This window comes from Trachinotus anak, unplaced genomic scaffold, assembly GCF_046630095.1.
Source record: "Trachinotus anak isolate AG129_WGS33_773 ecotype Australia unplaced genomic scaffold, CSIRO_AGI_Tana_v1 ptg000019l, whole genome shotgun sequence".
Taxonomy (NCBI): Eukaryota; Metazoa; Chordata; class Actinopteri; order Carangiformes; family Carangidae; genus Trachinotus; species Trachinotus anak.
Genome location: NW_027273870.1, coordinates 12,911,151 through 12,934,358, shown reverse-complemented (window position 1 = coordinate 12,934,358; position 23,208 = coordinate 12,911,151). Strand labels below are relative to the sequence as shown.

General features: G+C 37.8%; 1 protein-coding gene and 1 long non-coding RNA gene across 3 annotated transcripts in view; one reads left to right on the top strand and one right to left on the bottom strand.

The window, feature by feature from the left end:
- tenm3 (teneurin transmembrane protein 3) overlaps nucleotides 1-23,208 on the top strand; it is a 310,851-nt gene that overhangs the window by 25,476 nt on the left and 262,167 nt on the right. The gene's annotated exons all lie outside the window — the stretch shown is intronic.
- On the bottom strand, nucleotides 264-6,995 carry LOC139636688 (uncharacterized). The gene is made up of 4 exons (XR_011694447.1): nucleotides 4,850-6,995; nucleotides 4,484-4,570; nucleotides 3,754-3,951; nucleotides 264-3,337 (listed from the first exon to the last, which is right to left on the bottom strand). It is a non-coding gene; the product is annotated as an uncharacterized lncRNA (long non-coding RNA).

The window sequence follows — 23,208 nt, the reverse complement described above, 5'->3', positions numbered from 1 at the left end:
TGTGCTGTTTGTGCTGAGAGGACATCAGCCTGATGTCTGCAGACAGCAAGTTAGCTAGTGTTAGCTGCCCAGCAGGGACAGACTGAATTAAGTCGTATCCACACACTGTTCACTCCACTTTCACAGCCTCACATCTCGTAGCCAGAGATAATATCTCTTTAACAAACACAGTCCAGGATCAGAGGCAGCACAACAGACCCAAATCATCGTTTTCATGCTGGTATACAGTGACTTTTTTACACCATACATAAGCCTGCAGGTTCTTATCGTTCAACCATAGTTTCATCAGTCCAAGAAACATTTTCCCAGTAGTGTTGTGAGTGTCAAGCTGCTCTTTGGTGAACTTTAATCACTGATTTTTTTTTTTTTTTTTTTGAGTGTAGCAGCATGGAGCATGTTGTCCTGTCAGTTGTCATGTTGACCAGCTCCACTGATTCCTTTAAGCTTTCAGCTGTTTCCTCATTCAGGATTCTACAATGTGCTTTTGTATGGGGTGAATATTGTGTCAAATTTCAACACTGAAGGTTGAAGGCTTAAATAACATTTTGATTGGCTGAAAACAAATTTCACATCTCTGCAAACATTGTTTTGTATTTGAGTTTTCCTTCTTCACAACTGCTGCACTCTTACAGTGTTCTTACTGAAATGTGTTAGAGATATTTCAGTTTCAGATGTGTCACTGTTCTCCTGGTGTATTTAGTTTGTTTTCCGGGTTTGAAACCTTGTAAATGGTGATCTGAAAAGTGGTCTGCATATGCTGGGAAAAATGTTATGAAATGTTGAAACTTGAATTTGGAAAGGAAAAATCTTTACTTTGAAACTTTTGCAGATGAACATTTGCATTTGTATTGCAGACTGTTCTTTCAGCTAGGAGGTTTGATACAGACAGGTGTGTGTCTTTCCAGATTGTGTTCAGTCTATATTGAATTTACCACTGGTAGGCTGTGTGTGGCATCTGAGCTAAATTTCAAGTGTCACAGCAAAGGGTCTGAATACGTTGTTTCTGTCTTATTTCAGTTTTAACTTTTTAATAAATTTATAAACATTCTAAAATTCTGTTTTCAAAATGTGGAGAAAAAGTGAAGGGGTCTGAATGCACTGTGTAGGAGAAAGAAAAAATGAAGAAACTGTCATTTTTTACTTTCTCTCATGCACTTTGTTGTGGTTACCCAGGGTGCTTTGTCCCTGTCTTTATCGCAGATTAGAAGAGTGATGACAATGATCTCAACCATGTATTTCTTTTTAATTATTATTATGTTATTGATATTCAGCATCACTCAAATATTTCCAAAAATATATATTTCAGATTTCAAGCTGAATGTATAGGCCATATAGTCATGTTTATCACAAACCTCAAAATACTTCTTAAGAATACACATATAGAAAATAATCTGTTTAACTATAAATTATAACTAACTCTAAACTATTTGTGAAAGTAAAATCAGGCCTATAGGATGTTACCTAGTTAATCCAGTATGCTATGAATTGTTCCAATTTATGATTGACATTGCTGATATCTTCTCCATTTTATAAATCTCCATTGATGATAACCATTTCCTTGTAAGATTCTTTTTATCAGCCGCCAGTGGTAAATTAATTAAATATTTATCGCTGTTAAACCATTCTTGTGGTATATATCCAAAATATGTAGTTAACATTTTGAGAAGCATTTTGCATGTAAAAAATGTCTCAACCATCCATTTCTATTGTTCTGTGATGTGGTGAGAAAGAGAAAGCCAATGCTTTTTCACACAAAAAAGACATCTGTATATACATTTCATATCTCTTTCTTATGAGTCCTGAATGTCAGTGAAGTCTCTCTAATGAAAGAGAGAGATGATGATTTGAATCATCAGTCGAGAAGCCTCTGAGTCGACTCAATATTTCTCATTCAAATTGTGTTGTTTTTGAGTTGTGTTATTTATGCATAGAGTATTAAGATAACAACATTGCAAGCTTTAACATTTGTGAACCAGTATCTACAAAACCAAATGTTATGGAAACACTGCTCTTGTGCTCTTAGCTCCAGTCCTGAATGCCAGTGAAGTCAGCCAAACTACTTTTGAAATAGATGCTGGCACGACTACCTCTACTGTCTGCCCTTTGTGATTGACTCTTCGGCTGACATAGCTGTCAAAACGTCTTGCATCTGCCTGACAGGTAAAACCTGATACTCAGCATGTAGCTGTTAGAAGACATAGTGTGGTGCAGCTGCTCTGCAGGTGCACAGAACTATACTGTAACTGGGCAGAGGGATAAGGCATGAACCATAAGCACATGGCAAATTAAGTTACAAATGTATGTGAAATGTAATTAAAAGCTCAACTTCTGTACTTCTGTACTTTTCATTCACTGTAGTGTAACTGTAACCCAGTGAGATGACAACATGGCAACAGTCTAGAAAGCAACTTAGGGTTCAGGGAACTGCTACCATGTAAGTGCGGACAAGAGAGGAGTAGTAATGTCTATAAATGGTACTTGGTGCACTTGCAATTAAAAACATACACTGTAAAAAAATTCCGTAGAATTTACGGTAAAATACTGGCAGCTGTGGTTGCCAGAGTTTTACCATAGAAAATACAGTCACAATGTATAAGACATTACGGTATGCTGTTTTGGCAACTGTAAATTTCACAGTAGAGAACTGTTATTTGTTTACTATTTTATTATATTTATTATATTATTATTATTTGTTTATTATATAAACTTGTTTGCGGTAAATTCTTTTAAAAATAACAGATATACTGTAAACCTAATTACAGTCCATCAGTGAAAAAACACGGTAAAACTGTAAGATATAGTACGGTATTTTATTGCAAAGTTCAACTTTACGGTAAAATACTGGCAGCTGTGGTTGCCAGAATTTCACCGTAAAAAATATGGTACAACACATATGGAATTACAGTTTGTTGGCGTAGATTTTATAGTCAGCAAATGCAAATGGTAAATTATAAAGGAAATAACCAATTAAGCCCATTGTAAACCAAAGTACAGACTATAATTGATAAACTTTAAGAACCTCTCTTTGCATATACACATTCTCTGTGAAAAACAGAACTTGTCCAGTATACTCACAAGGCAGTTTTGACATCTTGAAAAGACAGTGTGTGTCCATACATATGAAGGATAGTCCATAGAAGAAATAAACATCATGAATCACTTGCCCTGTGTTGATCAACACTAATGAGTCACTGAGTCCAGACTTAGCTGAAGAGGGCTCTTAACATGGACATGGTGTTCAAGAAACTCGAACTTAAAGCATTCAGCAGTCACCAGTTCTGCTTGAAGACTCATATGTTGTCCATCTGGTGTCCACTGTAGACTGGCATGATCCTCTCTGCAGCCAGAAAACAGAAACAAAGCAAAGGTTAGATTGATGCAGTGCCTGAGCATGATGCCTACATACCTACCTACAAGATAAATTCAGCCTTCTGTTGTTAAACTGAGCTCCAATGAGCTATACATAGAATGAAACCAGCACTCTGGAATATAGTTTTGCAGGTCATCAGGAGTATTTCATTTATTTTATTGTATTAGTGTGAAAGGTAGAAACAGTCACTTTTCAGTATTTGTTTCACCCTTGCTGAATTGCAAGGGTGAAACAAATGAATCCTGTCCATAATACAGATTTTTTTTCTACTGTATGTTTGTATGAAGCTGTTGGCACCGTGCACTTGAGGGAGATCGATTGAGTGAAGTTTGAGTTGTGCTTGCATCTACTCATTTGCTACACTGACATAAACCATTGCTTACCTCTAATTAGCCTTGACAAGACTGGTGTTTGAGTCATTGGGTCCAGACTTGACTGAAGACAGGTGGGACAGAGTCTCATACAGACATGGTACAATGTTAAGGAAACTGGAACTTTGGGCAGGTGTTGTCATCATTCCTGCTTGAAAATTCACCAGCAGTCTTCAATCAGGTGTTTAATGTGGACTGGCATGAATCTCTCTGCAACCAGATAAAGACAACAAAGAAAAAATTGTTAATGATAATAGTGATAATTATTATTATATAGCACTTACACTGTTGCAAAGTGCTTCCCGCAACTACAACAACAACAACAACAAAAAACAAAACATTAATTAAAGAAGTTGGAACAGAAAAACAATTAATTGGTGAATGAAGAGTAGGTTTAAAAAATCTCATAAAAAGGCCAACCTATAAATATGATTTCAGGAGGCGCTTAAAACAGTTAACAGATTTAGCAGATCTAATAGATTGAGAGAGATTGAGGGAGAAACTGTGGAGGCTACAGCTGAAAACACACAATGCTTTTGATTTGACATCGACTCAGTGATTTTGATTTTTTTAAGGATAGTTCCGAGGATTTACCCTTAAGGAACTCCAGATAACAGGGTAGTAGACATATATGGGAGACATAATTATTGATGTGGCCATGTAAGTATTTGACAGGTATGAAGAAACAAAAACATTTAATGGCAGCATCAGTTCAGAAGCCTATCCATTTAAATGTACTCACTGCTGATAACGATGACAACAAATCAGAGTACTGGCCATACCGCATTCCTGCAAAGTTGACTGCCTTGCATTATCCAGCTGCACCGTGCTGTGGCGAAGGTGAAATTATTTGTTAAAAATTATATGGCTAAGGTGTTAAAGGGATCATTCTCACTTGTTATGTTATCTTTGAATTTGCCTAGATTCAGTGTCAATAAATGTTTCCTTCGTAATACATCCAAGTCTCCTTGTATCATCTTTTATTAAGAGTAAACCAGTTTCTCCATTATTTCCATCACAATTAGATTATGAAAGGCCTACATTTATGCTGTGCTTAAAGGTAGAGTATGCAGAATTTTCAAAAAAAAAAAACCAACAACATACGGACCTGTACAAACATAAATCTTCTCAATCATCCCTCATGACCCACTAGAAGTGTGTGGTGGTCTGTTTTTCTCCTGAGACTCAGCCCTCAGCCATTGTTTTGATGTGTGGCCGGTCTCCTTCTGGGCGGCAACCAGTGCTTATAAAAAGAGATTAACATAAAGCCTTCTATTGTTAAATTAATGCATGGTCAACTGTGCAATCACGTATCACTATTTATCCTCGACAAGACTGGTATCTGATCACAAGGGTAGATTAGTAGGCCAACAAAGAAGTTGATGACTCCATGTCAAGTACAACCACTAGTAGACTACCTGAAAGAAAGTGTAAGGAGATATGAGAAGACAGGATATACATCCCCTCAAGTGAAATATGAAATCATCAACTCTTTCACTCTTTCCAACACACAGGTTACAAATTACAGTCAAATGACTCAAAAACATGAGCAGCTGGGCCAGCCAAAGACCATGTAACACATATTTTTAATATCACAGCGGCCAAGGTTCAATTGTGGCTTGGGCCATGCTACATATCATCCCCTCTCTCTCCACTGTGTTTCTTGTCTATCTCTAGTGCCACTGTCCAGTAAAGCAGAAATAATATCTTTAAAAGTTAAAAACAAAAACAGCTTGTTTTTGGCATTTACATGGATTAGAGACTCGCCATTTTCCTGGCTGACACAAAGCCATTAAGTTGTTCCCTCTAAGTCCATAACCAGTCATAGAACTTTGGATGCAATGCCTGAAAGGTGACAGTAGCATAATATTTAAATATTAACACTTGTTAAAGAGACAAGCTAATTTATACAAGTGTACAGATAATTAAGATTATTTGCTCTTACCATGTTAAAAGATGTATTGGATGTCTTCAGTTTACCTACTGTAAAGGAGAATCTTAGCAACACTGCCACCAGCCTTCAACCTACTCTGTAGTGTCACAAATGCACTGAAACACAAGCTCAAATGTTCTTCAGTTTTATTAAATTGAATGCATGAATACAAAATGTTCACATAAATTTAAAAGAATATACTACTAACTAATATACTTAGTGGGCATTTCTACCCCATGCAACCCCAATGGAAGTAGGAGCAGATACACTATGCCTCCGGTAAAAATGCGCCGTAAACGCTCCATATCTGCAAAATGTCTGCTTGCAACCGGCGCCAGTGCACTTAAATAAACAATGTGGTTCATTTCTAAGGAGTTTGCAATGAAGCACATAACCCCTCAAAGTCTTAACCGACTTGCTACAGAAGTTACAGCTAAACATTTTTCTAGCATTAGCAACGTTAGCTAGCTAACGTTAATCGAATGTGCTTACCTGAAGAAGAGACTCTGCTCATGTGGGTGCGAATTCAATAAAGCTGTATTGACATGGAACAACAACAAACACCGCTCCTGTGGGCGTGAAGAAACGGTGGTGAACTGAAATACAAAATTTCTAGCCTCCGTTAAAGCTAGGGTCTACGATTTGAAAGACGAGGAGAACATTTTGAAAAAAGCGCCCCCCCACACACTACCCCTCCCCTCTGAGCTCGTATGGCCCTCCCCCCGTGAGGAGGCTCCGATTTACCGGTACCGGTAAGACATGATTCATCAGAGGAAAAAGTGCAATGCTCTGCAGTTTACTTTTTTTATGGTGCGTCTTTTGTCTTCCTCACAAATAATCTTTGTTACAGGTGATTCGATAAATCCTTGTATTTGTCTTTGCTTGGATGAATGAGAAACATGCAATTTATATTTCTACCATGTTATGTATTTTATGGTATATGTGTGTATGAGTCTTGGGACTCATCCTAACTCACCCTAATTGTGCTAGGAATGCATTCTATTTGACAATGAGTGTATAGATCAAATACATTACAGAATTACTCTTAAATAATTTGTTGATTTGTGTCCTTGCTGGTAAACTTGAGCCTGATTGTGTTAATTCTTTATAGATCTATACTGTTATTCCATTTAACACATCTTACATGTCATTTCATTACAGAAAACAAAGGCTTAACCAGGCCCTCTAAGACTACAGCAATCAAAGCCCTCTGTTGATGAGAATCCAGCTAGTTATTAGCAAGGTCTTGTTAGCATATTGTTGATGTAATTGTTAACTTAATTGCTAATTAGGAGGCTAATTGCTAATTGCATTGATTGGATGTGTAATTGATGTGTGATGATTCTCTTGTTATGGTAGTGAAGTGAGTGGAGAAAGTTTCACTGGGCAGGAGTGACTGGGTTTTTCTTTGGCTTTATTTATTGTTGACAGTTCCAGTGTTTCCAGTGTTTCCATTGTTTACGTTTACAAGTGTAATTAATAGATTCCGCCTGTTGAGACCATCTAAGGCTTGCTCACAGATTTTTGAAAAACATCTTTATGTTCATCCTGCAGCACAAACCACACGCTATGCCATTGCTTCAACATGCTGGCTTTTGTTGTGTAGATTCTTTTGTGTAGTTCTTAGCCTTGGTTGCTATGGGGAAAGTGCACACTGCACAATGCAGTTATGCAGTTAGGATACACACACAAACACACATACAGACATTCTCTGTTAGCCATAGCTAATAGGAAACAGAGAAAGGGAAAGAGTAAAACAATTTCTTAAGTCAGCCTTACAGTAAAATGGTAATGGAAAATGAGGTCAAGAAGGAATGTTACTGAGAAAGAGGAAAATTGAAGAATTCAGAGCGGGGGGGAATGTCTACGGTTGGGCTGGGGTGGGCGTTGCCCACCCAGAGATAAGGCTTGCCCACCCAGAGGAATCATCTGCCCATCCAATGAAAACTCTGAAAAAAAATCACCATTATAGCTATTTTTTGAGCGTTCATAGTTTTCTGTAATTTTGTCATTGGTCATTGGATGTCATTGCATCAAAAAATGCACTGCTTTCCTATTGGCCATTTTGAAGGTGTGGGCGTGCTTAGTCAGTGCTCCTCCTTTACATTGTCGCCAAACCACGACACTTCTTCACACATGCGGTACAGGCACGGTTAAGTGAATTGCAAGACCTGTTTGTAGCTAGATGCTCTCAGCAATCCAATTAAAACTGTTAATACCTTTGATTGTTGTTCATTCTTTTCTCTGGTTCTTATAAGTTGTATTAGTAGTCTTGTATAGTTTCACAGTTGAGTTTGCACATTTTGCGAGCTGCGTGTTAAGTTAAGTTAGCAGCTCACTTGGTGGCTATTGGTTTAGTGATTAGCCAGGCTAGCTATAGCTGATTTGTTGCTAGTCACTGGAGTTGGAGTTAAATTTTACAGAGTTTAATTATTTTTTTCTTTCAGAGTGGGGAATTCGGCCATTGGTATCTTGGCATTGCCTAACTCCTCCAGGTTATATGAAGCCTTGTTTGCTGACACATGCCCACTTAACTCAAAGCTACCAAGCTAGCTAAGGCTAAGAAGCTAGGTTAAGCAGCTGAGCTATATACTACTCTGCATTCTAGCTGGCTACTGTCTTGTTGCCTTGGGGTACCTGGTCGTCCCAGTTTACGTTACTTCAGGTAAGTTAAAATAAAATTATACAACAAAACCTGTTATTGAGATAATACTACAAAAACTTAAAAATGTTTAAATGTGCTTATATATATATGCATATGCATATATATAGCGCAGTGGTAATTTGCTAAACTTTTGGCCAGTGTTGCCATGACTCAGTGTAAAGCTTAATGTGTTTCTAGGAAATAATTTGAAGCCAGTCAGTTAACCTGAATTTAGAAATTAACATAACTTTTAGTTAATTTGTATGTTACTTGATTAGAATTTTAATGAGTGAATGTTAATAAGCTAAGTTGCATGTGATAGCAGCTATTTAGTATTTTCTAACCAAAAAATGTTTTATATTATTTATATTATTTTATTTATTAATTAACATTTAAGAATTTTACTGAACTAGAAATTGGAAAATCTGCAGTTAGATTCTCAGTGCAGATGTATGAGTATATAATTCACACCACTATTGTACACTGTGTCCATATTTATGGTTTTGACACTGAAAAAGTCCATGGGGGACTGAAACTTGTGTGTACTGCTAACGACAGTGCTGTTTGAAATTATTACCTTGAATATGACTTCTGAGAAGGAAAGGCATTGTTACATTTGTTACAAGATGTTTCTTTCTTTCAGTATATTCAACCTTGTGATACCTCCACTACATCTCCCTCCTTGAAGTACCAGTCTTGGCTACTTGACTTTAAACAGCTGTTGCTACATTGTCTGTCTTCAAATGACAAAAAAAGAAGACCGTCATTTATATTTTTCATTACCTGAATCATTTATATACCTTTCATAATCACTATGTGGATCATTGGTAATAGCTACACGTCTGCCATCTCTATGGGTACACAGAGCTGCACAGACCTGGGAAAGCATACTCTTGTATGCTGGATGTGGAAGAGCATCACCTGCTGTGGTCAACATCCACTGTGGCAGCAGCAACATTGGGAGGGTCAGCTGCGTCAAGCAGGTCACTATGGAGGACGGTGTAGCCATCTTCACCTCCAACACCCTTCATGTTTTCTTCTGTGACCCAAATTTGAACTGTAACTGTAAGATTTTGAATTTGGCATTTAGGACCCTATAAGACTGTCTATGATGGCTAATGTTGACTTTTTTCATTATGATTGGTAAAAAAAAAACAAACATCTATAGCTATGACACTTAAACACCTCTGCTCTTCCTGATACCTACAATCCCACCCTTTATCTTTTGCTATAGTTTTAATATTGTCCACCTTTTTGTTTTTTATATCCTTTATTTAAAACATTCTTTCAGAGTTCATTGATAACTTCTGGTTCACATTTCAATCCATTCTATTTATATTTGCCCTACTTTTGACTTTAATACTGAATGAAAAGGTTAGATTTCACATTCAAATATGACCATCAATTGAAAGGTCAAACAAATTACACAATACAGATAAAACATAAAGCAGTAATGCTCAACTCTTTTGCCTCTTTTGGATAAAAATCTAGTTTAAATAGAGAGTGAAAATACTCCCACACAATGTTTCAGTCTTCTGACCTTTCTCAAGACAGTGTTTCACTTGTCTCGAGAGAGGTCAGAAGACAACAAAACGTTGATGAATAATTATGCAGAGTCTATTTCTGTGAGTGTAGGAGTATTTTCATTTTCTCCTTGAAGATAACTGAGGAGCCTTAGCACCAGAGACAGAAGATTTTGGAGAGTGCCTTTTGCTAGGTGTTCTGGTAGAAGACAAGTTTAAACACAGAAGAATGTGTGCACATCCAAACCAGTGGGCAAGGTGCTGGACAAAAGGGCTCAAAATGAAAAGCTAAGAATTACCTGTGCACTGAATAATCATTGGGTTAGAGTTATAAGTTCAGGATGTGCTTAGTCTGATTTAGTCTGATCCTTTTTATATAACAAAATAAATAACCACTACAGAAGCAACAGTTCAACAAATTAAAGTCAAATCTTGCATTCATGAAAACATCAATATTAAAGGTTACAAATTTGTTTTCTATGATTTATGTACACTGGGCAAAAATGAAAAGATGAACCCTGTGTCATAATTTCAAGAGGAAATGGAGTACTGACTGTTATTCATAAAAGAGGTTTGTATGTATAAGTTCTATAGATATTCAACTTTTTATTGGAATGTGGTTTTAGATTTAACAGTGTACTACCAAGATAACTGGAGTACGAATGTACAGTATGCAGTTCATCCACATTAAAATTATTGTTGCTATTAAAATAAATTGTAACTGTTCTCAAAGCTAGGCCATCATAGAATCATACTATGTTTGGTATGTCAGTAATTTCACCTTAACAGTGACATTAAAGGGTAAACTCTGCCCTAATGAAGTATTTAGTAATGTATTATGTAATCCAATGTACTATATTTTATTCTCATCCTATTTTAGTCTTGTAAGGCATGAAAAGGTCTCTGTACCCTGGAGTCAGTGCTGTAGTGAAGTGTTCACTGTCAGTTTTGTCTTTTTATGTTGAACATCCACTGATGTTACAGTGTGTCAGAGTCACTGAGGGGTAAAACCTTACATAGACAAATATATATATGTAAAGTAATATATATCTTAATTTACCTCTGTCACACAAAATGTACCGCTGTCATTCAAACAATAAAACTTGAATTACTGAAGTGTTCAACAGGTCATAATAAAAATCTGGTAGACATCACAGTTCTCATACTCTGTCTGTTGCATTGTATTTTCTTTTGTAGTTACCTGCCTATTTCCTAGACTTAGTTTTTTCATGCCATATTCACTTATATAACACAGCTGACATAAATTTAGTACATTCTGTAATTGTTAAGGACAACAATGTAAAGCAAATTCACTTTTTTTTAATAATTTTTTTTTTCTGTTAGCATTGTTAGCACAGCTGGACGTCTTGCTCAAAGGCTAACCTAAGCTAATTAAGTTGCTGGCTAATTAGCAAATTAACAAGCTAAGCTAAAAGCTTAAAAGCCAAGAATGGCAATACCTGCTAAATAGTATTAACATATTGCCTGGATGGGGCAGATGGGGGTGCCCTACCTGACCTCTGGGCAACATGTTAGGGTCCCTGGTGGGGGCGGCATGGGGCAGGACCTGGCAGGACCTCCCACCCTCTCTTTCAGGGTGAGGAGAAAGAGGCACATCTTTCCTCAGTGGGCAGACCCCCTCCAAAAGTGGTCCGGGGAATTTCCAAAGCGGGGGGAAAAAAAGGGGTAAGGGATATTATAAAGTTAATCACATTGCTGCTATTACCCTATTATTATTCTTATTATTATTAGTAGTAATAGTATTATTAGTATTGTTATTGTTGTTATATATAATCTACTACTACCATGTGCACACACACACACACACACACACACACATCCACCTAATACAGTTGTAATGTACAGTTCTATACAGGGGTAATTAGCTATAAAGACCAAAACCATTTTTTCTACCAGACTGTAAGTTAAAGTTGGGTTTTTTAACATAGGAGTCTATAGGGATTGAACCTCGAGTGGCCGTTCAAGGAATTGCTGTTTTACCACTGAAGCATTGGCCTAATTTTTCAGTCCTGAAGACTGATACTTGCTGTTGATAGTTTTAATGCACTTTTTTCAAAGAGACTAAATAGGAATCAACAGGTAAAGGCAACGGCTGAATGGAAGAAATACAATTTTAATGGTAGGTATAGCAAGTGGCCTTCAAATTAGGATATGTGATTTAATTTCCCACTTTGAAAATTACCATTTTTGTCTAATTTGTCATGTATATACTACAGTATTGTATTTTAACTACTTCTTCTCTTTTGCTTAAATTTTTTTAATTTTATCCTGTTCATAACTTTGTCATGTTTTTGCATCATACTCCCTGATACTAGCGCAATTAACTTTATTATTATTTCATATGTTTTCTTACTTTGACATGTTCATACAACTAGACAAGCTTGTTTTCATTTGAATCAAGATATGATAGCAGTAAAAGGAACACGACTGGGATGGCTGTTCCCAGGAGAACTCAACTATGTAGTACAAAGTAGTTAAAAAATATCCGACAATGTGTCATATTATTATACAATACATATATGCATCGCTCAAAATGTGCAAATTCCTTATGTGTTTACATAGAGTGATACAAACTAGCAGACCAAGGTTGATGTTGATGCTTGTTGTCAATAGTTCAAGTTTTGGCTGAGTTTTGTTGTATATGCGGAATTTATGGATTTGGACAATTTCTGCATTTTCTCATGAAACATACATGGTCAAAATTTTCAGAAGACACCCATTTTTCAAGTTTTTATTGAAATTGAAAGTCCATTAAATAACCCTGAATGATCCAAATCATTGTAAACTGCCCAAGGTAAAAATGTAAATTTCATTAAAAACAGGGTAGGGGTGCTTTAATTTGAGAGTACACTGAGTACACCGAAAAATGAAGATGTTCTAAAACTTTTGACTGGTAGTGTTTGTTTGCTTTTTTGTTTTTCAGCAGGTTTGTGCAAAACATACTGAACAGATTTGCACCAGACCTGCTGGAGGGATAGTTCTGATCCAGTTTTAAGGGGTGGGGGATCCAGGAATTTTTTATTATTTTCCTTAACACTGACCACTTTTTGTCAGTTTCTCAGGAAATAATGTTTGGCTTTTGATATAAAAAGAAAAAAATCTGACTTCTTCATGGTGTTGAGATCATTGAGTTTGTGCAGTTTGGTGCAAATCCACGTAATAATCTGTGAAACAAATCCAGCATCTTTTTTTTTTCTTTTAAAAAAATTGACAAATTTATTGTATAGTGTACCATCACAGTATAAACATCTTATTTGTGAATGTCCATTATGAAAAACAGATATGACGTGTGTTTCTGTGTGTGTGTATTTGTGTGCATTTGTGTGTTTGTGTAATTGAATGAAAATACATTCATAATTAGCATGTGTAATGGTTTGGTTGCTCCTAGATGACTTTGACTACATGATGATGTGTTTGGTTGGTTTGAGTGTAAGAGTGAGAGGGCGGTAGACTATGGTTAATGACATAGCATGGGAGTGTGTGCGTAGGTGTGTATGTGTGTGTTTGTGTGTGTTGGGGCGTGCATTGATGGTTGAATTTACTCCTGATGTACCACCAGCAGGACAAAGCACATCGATTTCTGTACTCAGAGGCACATTACCTCATGTCTTCACATTCATTTTGTTTCTCAATGTTTTGTTTTTCAGGTGGATTCTGTGAAAGCTGGGTTTTGATATTGAATTGAAAATTAGAGGTCTTTTGCTTCATTGTTCCCCAGCGAGTGGGTGAAATTGACTTGTCACAACATATTACTTTAGTTCCAACCATCTATCACTCCATCTCACTCTGCTTCAGTCTGCTTGTCCCTGAGGTTGTTACACCACAATATACTGACAATTGATGAAATGTGTGGTTTGGTTCTCTCTGTATATGTAAGTGTTTAAAATAGCACCACAAGGGCAATCACCATGCCAAATGCACAAGGCAGAAAAATACTGGTCTTTTTTTGCAAATGCACTTGCTATTTGGTTGCGGTGACATATATTCACAAACACACAATAACATTTCCACCAGCCACTAGTCCATTTTTTGGCTCTTGTACCTACTAGTTTTCTGGCTACAGCTGATTCCATTTTTGCCAGTCAGTGGTGACGCAGATCATTTCAGTATTATATGAAGTTTGCACAAACAGCACAGATTTGAACATAGAGACCTCTTTAATGTCACAAAATGACTTTCATATAGTGTAATTAGAAAAAGTATGTCAAATCTTTTAAGTTTAATTGCTCATAAAATGTGGTCTGGTCTTCATTTAGGTGACAAATATAGACAAACAATGTATTTACACTAATGACACACAGACAATTATAATCTCTTGTGTCCTAATTGAACACATTCATTCAATATTTGGCATGGTTTTGGAGTCTTGGTGGAAAATCTAAGTGAATTCTTTGATTTAATAACTGTTCTCCTAATAACCTCCTTTGGCAGCAACAACCTCAAACAAGCTCTTCTTGTAGCTACTGACCAGACCCACACAAAATTCAAGAGGAACTTAGGATCATTAATCTTTACAGAACTGCTTTAGCTCAGACATATTCTTAAGATGTCCAGTGTGAACGTATTTCTTGAGGTCATTCCACAGCATCTCTACTGGGTTAAAGACTGGGCCACTCCAAAAGGTGGATTTTCTTTGTTTGAAGTTTGTCTGAATTACATTTATTTCATTGTTTAGGGTCATTGTCCTACTGCATCACCCAGTAGCTTAGAAGAAGTTTATTTAGCTTGATAAACCTTACTTTGGGAAATCATTTTCGCCTCCATGATGTCAAGCTGTCCAGGCCCAGAGGCAGCAAAGCCCCCAATCATGATGCTCCCTTCACCATACTTTACCTTTGGGAGAATGTTTTCATGTTAGTCTTTTTACGTTATCAATAGTTCTGCATGTTCAGTGAAATGCTGTGCCACTCACTTAAGATCCATTTTTTTTCTGGTCAATCACTTTCAAGATAGCAATACACCAATAATGTGCCTGACCACACCTTATTTTAAGATCAACATGCCCATGGGCGCAGAAATGGGTGCAAATGTGTTTTCTATATAAACTGGCACTGGATGGGAAAATGACAACTATGTTGGTCTGAAACGGACAAAGACACTTGCGCTTTGTGCCTCTTTGCACCAGCTGTAAGATAGGGCCGTGCGTCTTTGATGCGCATAGGTGATTGATATAAGGATGCACTGTAGAAAGGAATAAACATCGATCAGACTTCCTCCATCTTCTGCTCATACCAGACTCTGTCTCCTCTCTCGCTGTAGGTACTAAAACTCATTCCATTTTGCCACATTCATAGCTGAATTTAGCTAACCACATGTTTACAGTTATTTTTCCAAGTTTATTTTTTCTCACATTGCGCCTCCCCCTTAAGTTCTCTGACACTCCCAGGGGAGGCACACCTCACCCTTTGAAACCTGCTGTTCTACACCTTTCACAGCACAAACCAAGCTAAAGTGATAGTACAGTTTAAGTACAGTTTATAATTCAACTTATTGTTTCAGTCATATCAATGCATATTAACCTCTGATAAAATCCTCTGCTATATGCGTTTAGCTGCATCCTGGTACTTGATGTCCAATGAACCATATTAATGGACTTGTCAGGTCAGGACCTAAAGCAGGGTGCCAGCACTTTTGGCCTCAGATCATAATAAATGAATCACAGATTCACTGCAGATATTCCAACCTGTCTCTATTCAGCTGAACAGTCTGCATGCTCTTCTGCTGCTCTAATTTGCTCTCACCTTCCTGCTAGTACATCTTCATAGGCTCAAATTGCTCCAGGAGGGCCTGTCATTGGTCCCTGTAGTTTCCAGCAGGGAGGGACACAGATGCAGATACACACCCATTCATCTACACATCCTCACAGTTTACATTACACACATACAAGCGACTGTAAAACTGCAGCAGTCATGTGCACAGTGAGTATACAGTAGCAGAGCTAGTACAAATACTCTGACATATTTTAGTATTACAGAAATATCTTTCATTTGTGTCATACATTTTACCACTGAAGCTGAAATCATGCTTTATGGGGATGAAGATATTTATATGTTCTATTAAAAATTACTGTTAGTAGATAATTTCTATGGTGGGTCATACTTCACTCAAGTCTTCTGTTGCCATAAACAAATTAGTCTCAAACATTGTCTTGCCTGATTTTTTACCTGATTTTATGATAGTATGATTCTCTTTATGAATAAAAAAAGTTTCAAAAATACAACATGTGACTATCCTCTTGACTGAATTTATTAGTATTATTGTCTTTCTAAAAATATAGTAGTTGAGTACAAAACATCAGTGAATTCTGCTGAGGTAGATTATGTAAAAATAAGTTCAAGGATATGCTACTCAAATACAGTGACATGTTATTACCTTCAGCTTTTACTTTCTTAGTTTTTAATTGTTCAGTGTCTTGTGTAATCATTGTATTGCTTCAGAATGAAAAGAGCACCGTGTAAACAAAACAACCTAAGACATTTTTATTCTTTAATAGCAGAGTGCTGAGAGCTGGCAATCCAAGCTGTGAACAATTCAGTTATACTTTGTTGCTGTTAGATAGTGTGTGACATACTGTGGTTGTAACTAGCAGTTGTAGTTGTTGCTTTGAGTTTGTTGTAACAAATAACAATAAACAACTTTTCTGATTTTGACAAACTCAAACAAGATATTTTTAATGTTTTTATGACATTATTCAGATTTTACACAAAACTTTCCTTGTAAGAATGACATATTACATTATGTTATTTCACAAAATGTCATTAAAGAGTGGTTATAAGGCAGGACATTGCAGCCTAATGCAGAGTAGAAAAAAATGATAATGACTGCTTTTCATTATTTGATTCAGTTTTATGTTGTTTGTATGTATGTATGTATGTTTCATTCAGGGCTGTCATTAATTGCTTAACTATTAATTGCTGTTAATAATTTAATCATTGAAAACAATTTTTAATTGACAATACAGAAAAAAAAGGTTTGGGCAGATTACAAAACAAACACACCTCCTTGTTGTCTAAGGAAGAAGTAGGTCTGCAGCAGTTGTTGCTGTTGTGAAAATCACATACAGTTGTTGTTCGGCAGCTGTCAGGTTCACCCAGCGATCTGAGGCTTGTGTCTTCAGCAGAGGCAGTGAGCAGCTGTTCAGTTAACACAGGTCAATACTTTGGACTTTGTCTGGCTAATCAAAGAATATTGGCAGTCAGGAGTTGAAGCGCCAAAGTTTTAAGTGAAGTCACTGTTTTGTTTATTTTATAAGTAAGATATTGTTCTCTCAGTCTGTTCTTTAAATTTCTTTAACATTTTTATCCTTAGCTTGGGTCTATGAATGTAAAAAGGATTTCATTACATATGAAAACTCAATGCCATCTAACCTCTGCTGACAGCCAGATGTGGACTAAAAGAAGGAGGTGAAGACTGAGACAATGAGGGGAGGTGTGTGTTGTCAGTATCATGATAATAACAAAATTTTTGTCCAATCAAATTTAACCAAATTCATAAAATCCAGCTGTCTTTATACTCTGCTTGTGTCAAACAGCCACTTGAATTTAACTTTATTTCCTGAATAGTCAGTAACTGCAGCAGCACAGATCATGACAGTCAAGACGTTTATATTTTTTATATTTTTTATAAAATAAAAATATATTTGTATTAATTTATAATATTTTTTTTTTTTTTTTTTTTTTTTTTTATGTACTCCCAAACATTTTTTATCATCCTTTGGCAATTGAATATTTTAGTCTGGAGCCTTGGACCTGATTTGGATTTAATAAAAGATAAATATCACACCCATGTATCATCATACTCCAACCCTTTATTACCATATTAACATAACTGAACACATTCTACATAGAGAAACCAACTGTCCCATGGACATTGAGTTGTGATTATGTCAAAGAGTTCATTTGTAAACAATCAGCATCCTTTTAAGGAACTCTATGTCTGCATTAGTCCATGTAATGAAATGTAAGTCAGTGAAGACACGAACAGCATCTGTCAGGATTATGAGGCCGGATGCCGGATGTTGCTGATTCACTGATGCCACATATCTGCTGCTCTTTCGTGCCCCATATGTGTGAACATGTAGGGGAAGGAGGCAGAGAAAAACAAAGTGTGACAGGTCTGTGTGTGTGAAGAAGACAGAGAAAGAGAGAGAGAGAGAGAGACTGAATCCTAAAGTGTGCTCCCGTCTTTGTCTTTGGTTTTTTCTTCATTGAGTGCATATGTGTGTATGTGTACATGTGTAAAATAACTGCAGGCTCTGATCACAGATAACCTTCTTGGTGTCCTCTCACTGACTCTATCAAACACACTTCCAATCTGTGTGTGTGTGTGTGTCAGTGTGTGTGTGTGTCCAGATGCTGAAACCAGATGCTTTCCTTCAGACTGCAGGCGCCTCAGATAGTGACAGGGAGTGAACACACACAAGGTTATCGCACACAGAGTCACCAACACACACATCTCAGGTAGATTTCCCGGTCACATTCTGTGCTCTATGATATATCATTGCTTTAATCAGCACTCTACTAATGTCCATGTCCTGTACTTTAAGGTATTAAAAGCTGAAATGAAACCAAAGCTGCAAAAGTCTGTCCAAAAGTTAGATTATTTATGAATGTGTTATCACAACATCCTGTTTTCATAATTATTTTATGATCTGCATAGTATAGAATTACTCTAATGCCCAGGAACATTTTCTATACTGATGTTCTACTGCATGTAATGTATATACAGTGCATCTGGAAAGTATTCACAGCGCTTCACTTTTTTCACATTTTGTTATGTTACAGCCTTATTCCTAAAAGGATTAAATTCATTTTTTACCTCAAAATTCTACACACAATACCCAATAATGACAAAGTGGAAAAAGTTTGCGTGAAATTTTTGCAAATATATAAAAAATAAAAAACCACATAATCACATGTACATAAGTATTCATAGCCTTTGCCATGACACTCAAAATCGAGCTCAGGTGCATCCTGTTTCCACTGATTGTCCTTCAGATGTTTCTACAACTTGACTGGAGTCCACCTGTGGTAAATTAAGTTGATTGGACGTGAAAGGCATACACCTGTCTATATAAGGTCCCATAGTTGGCAGTGCATGTCAGAGCACAAACCAAGCCATAAAGTCCAGGGAATTGTCTGTAGACCACAGAGACAGGATTGTATCGAGGCACAGATCTGGGGAAGGGTACAGAAAAATTCCTGCAGCATTGAAGGTCCCAGTGAGCACAGTGGCCTCCATCATCTGTAAATGGAAGTAGTTTGGAACCACCAGGACTCTTCTTAGAGCTGGCTGCCCAGCCAATCTGAGCGATCTAGGCAGAAGGGCCTTAGTCAGGGAGGTGACCAAGAACCTGATGATCACTCTGACAGTACTCCAGCGTTGCTCTGTGGAGAGAGGAGACCCTTCCAGAAGGACAACCATTTCTGCAGCACTCCACCAATCAGGCCTGTATGGTAGAGTGGCTGGACGGAAGCCACTCCTCAGTAAAAGGCACATGACAGCCCGCCTGGGGTTTGCCAAAAGGCACTTCAAGGACTCTCAGACCATGAGAAACAAAATTCTCTGGTCTAATGAAACAAAGATTGAACTCTTTGGCCTGAATGCCAAGCATCATGTCTGGAGGAAACCAGGCACTGTTCATCACCTGGCCAATACCATCCCTACAGTGAAGCATGGTGGTGGCAGCATCATGCTGTGGGGATGTTTTTCGGCAGCAGGAACTGGGAGACTAGTCAGGGTCGAGGTAAAGATGAATGCAGCAATGTACAGAGACATCCTTGATGATAACCTGCTGCAGAGCGCTCTGGACCTCGGACTGGGGCGAAGGTTCATCTTCCAACAGGACAACGACCCTAAGCACACAGCCAAGATAAAAAAAGGAGTGGCTTCGGGACAACTCTGTGAATGTCCTTGAGTGGCCCAGCCAGAGCCCAGACCTGAACCCGATTGAACATCTCTGGAGAGATCTGAAAACGGCTGTGCACCGACGCTCCCCATACAACCTGATGGAGCTTGATAGGTTTTGCAAAGAAGAATGGGAGAAACTGGCCAAAAATAGGTGTGCCAAGCTTGTAGCATCATACTCAAAAAGACTTGAGGCTGTAATTAATGCCAAAGGTACTTCAACAAAGTATTGAGCAAAGGCTATGAATACTTATGTACATGTTATATTTTTGTTTTTTTATTTTTAATAAATCTGCAAAAGTTTCAAGCAAACTTTTTACATTTTGTCATTATGGGGTATTGTGTGCTGTAACATAACAAAATGTGGAAAAAGTGAAGCGCTGTGAATACTATCCGGATGCACTGTATCTACTATTGTGCACAGGTAGGGGCAATTTGGTTATTGGCGTATAATATTAATGATTATCAGTGATAATCACATATATATAGATGTTTACTACAAGTAGTAACCTTGGGGCACCACCCTGACACCAGGGACCAATGACCAAATTGATGGCTCAAAATACAGTCTCAGAAGGTTAATTGAAGGGTAAATTCGAACAGTGACTGTCCTGAATCCAGCTGTTATCACAAATATAGTCACAATAATCACAGACAACGACGAGTTAAATTATAACAGGATTTATTAATAAGAGTAATCATTATTCAAATATACATTATTGATATTAAACCGATTATAATACTAAAACAAACATTGGTTACTAACTAGATAATTGCAGGCAAAACACATGTGTAACAACTGTGTGTGTGTGTGTATGCGTGTGTGTGTGTGTGTGTGTGTGAGGGAGAGAGAGAGAGGGAGAGAGAGAAGATGGTGACGAAGTCATGTGAGAGTCAGTAGGAGCCAAGATGGCGGCAGCGTGACGCAAGTGACATCGTCGCTAGAGCCAAGATGGCGGCTGGCCGCTGAGTGTGAATGGCGTGAACAACGAGAACAAAGGGAGGGACCCTTGAGCTTTACGTGTATGACACGATCACACCCAAGGGCAGCCTGAATGTGAGTGAGATGTAGATGAGGTGCGTGATTGGGAGAAAAGAGGGACAATAAAGGTGAAGAGAGGAAAGAGTCCACAAGAGATCGTCACCACAGTTAATAATCACCACAATATCACTACACAATAACGGAGCCAGAGAACCGGAGTTCGTCTGGTCGGCTATTGGTCCTTTAACTAGAGATATTTGGCTTATTAAGCTGATCACAGTGAACGATCTAAAACAACAGGATATGCAACACTTATAAGTCAAATTACAAATACAACACGCTACACTAATTGTGTCTCTGCACAGACATCAGCCTCTTACTGTGAGTTACTCTGATCCTTCCGAAAGTCCGTTCTGATTCTCCACAGCTCGGTCCTTGGCTGGGAGCTTGGTGGTTCGTGTCTCGCTCTCCTGGCGATGACGATGTGATGAGTCCCTCGGTGGCAGCAGGAAGATCACAGATGAGAGATGGTGACCTTTGTTTTGTCCTTAACAAAGTCAGCTCGTCCTCACAGAACCTAAAATCAGCTGATTGCACAGCGATCTATGTCGGATTCGAAAAATGAAAAAAAGAAAAAGAAAACAAACAAAGCACTCTGTGCGCTTGGCCGCCAGTTTAAGACTGTGACCATTGTTCTCTTCAGGATTCATGGCTTGAGACGTAGACTTTTGGAGAGACATGTAGGCTTCTCCATTGTTCTTTTCAGAACCCATGACTTGAGATTCCAACACGACTGTAACACGAGTGCTATGGCAGAACTTCCTCCTCTGCTGAGCCGCAGCTAAGTAAAAATGTTTCCCATATATTTTTAGATAAAATTGAACATTGGTTTCTGCATTCTTGTTTTAGTCCAGAAGTCTTTAAGCCACCATGTTAAAAATATCATCTGTGTGCATTCAGATTCTGGACTTTCTTTTGACAAATTACATTACACCATTGGTTGACTGAGCGTTTTACTGAGACTTTTACCATTCGCTGTTGCTCTTTCAAAATAGCTTGAAGACTATTCTATTACATCATCAGGAGGTGTTTACAATAGACCCACAGCAGTTTTCAACTACCATGTTCCCTCATAAAGTCACCGGGGCCTTTATTTGTCTCAACTACAGGTTGATCTTTGAGGCAGGCTTATCTTAGAGACAGGCTTTTGACTCATTTTGAGCTGCTCCAATTTGCCCTGTTAAAGTTACTGCATTATGCGTTAATACAAACTCAGCACTCCCTTTTACTATTACAAATTAAAATTACACTAGTGTTTCATTGGACAGAAACCCTTTGTTTGTTAACAGGGCTTTTATTGCTGCACGACAGTCTCATTTCCAGTCGCTGGTGTTTCTGTTGTTTACATGCTATTCAGATCGGCTAGTTTCTTTAGCTTAGCAGTTATGGATGGCTTCTCTTTCTCCCTCCTAATTATGCTGCTCTCTCTCGATGTATCTTATGTTTAGTAATTTCTCTGGCTCCTTTAGCAAAAATGGTACATATAACAAGGTAAGTTAAGGATATAGAGATGGAGACTGCCTGTAACACAAAGCATAGCCCTGACCAACAACAAGGTTAAAATAGCATGACTATGTTTAATTCATTCAATTAAAGTGGTGTAAATGTATATAATGCTTAAATGGCATGGACATTATACAACAGGTACCAGGAGTTATCCACCTCTCTTCTATATAGCCCTGCCTCTTATGTACATTTTTATCCCTGGTGGAGACAAAATTCATGCTACCCCTCAAAAGTAATACTGGCAGTGGCAGGTTGGCTCACCTCAGCGAGAGCACACTGAGATGGCTGTTAAAAACTTCATGGATCTTTTGACTGGCCCCCCGACACAGTGGCCAATGCTCCTGATGACCAGTCCAACTATGGAACAGTCTATAGTGTAAACAACAATAAAATCAGAAATGGACTTTCACTGTCAGCGCTGACACTCCTGTGACAATAGCCTATTTATTTTTTATGCTGACAGCACATTGTGCAATTGCATTTCAAGATTATTTTCCCATAACGGTTTAAGTTTATAAGTGTTTTGGCACATCTGGCCCAGTGGGACTTTCCATGGTACTGAAAGAGGGATTTAAAATTCTGGCATGTTCAATTAGTATTAAACCTTTTCTTTTGCTGTATATGATCATATCTACCATATGTCCGGATGAGGAAAGGACTAGGCACATGGTCGGACTGGGAGAGAAATTATGCCCTGGACTCATGGGGGCAGGGGGGCGGGGGGGGCACAGTCCAGTCATATACTAGGTTTATACCTTGTCTTGTTAAATGGCTGCACAGCCTCAACATCTAACAACACAAGGACACACAAACAATCCTTGCAAACATATCCACCTACTGATGTGGAGAGACAAAAACTCTCTCTCTTTCTCTCACACACACACATCACACA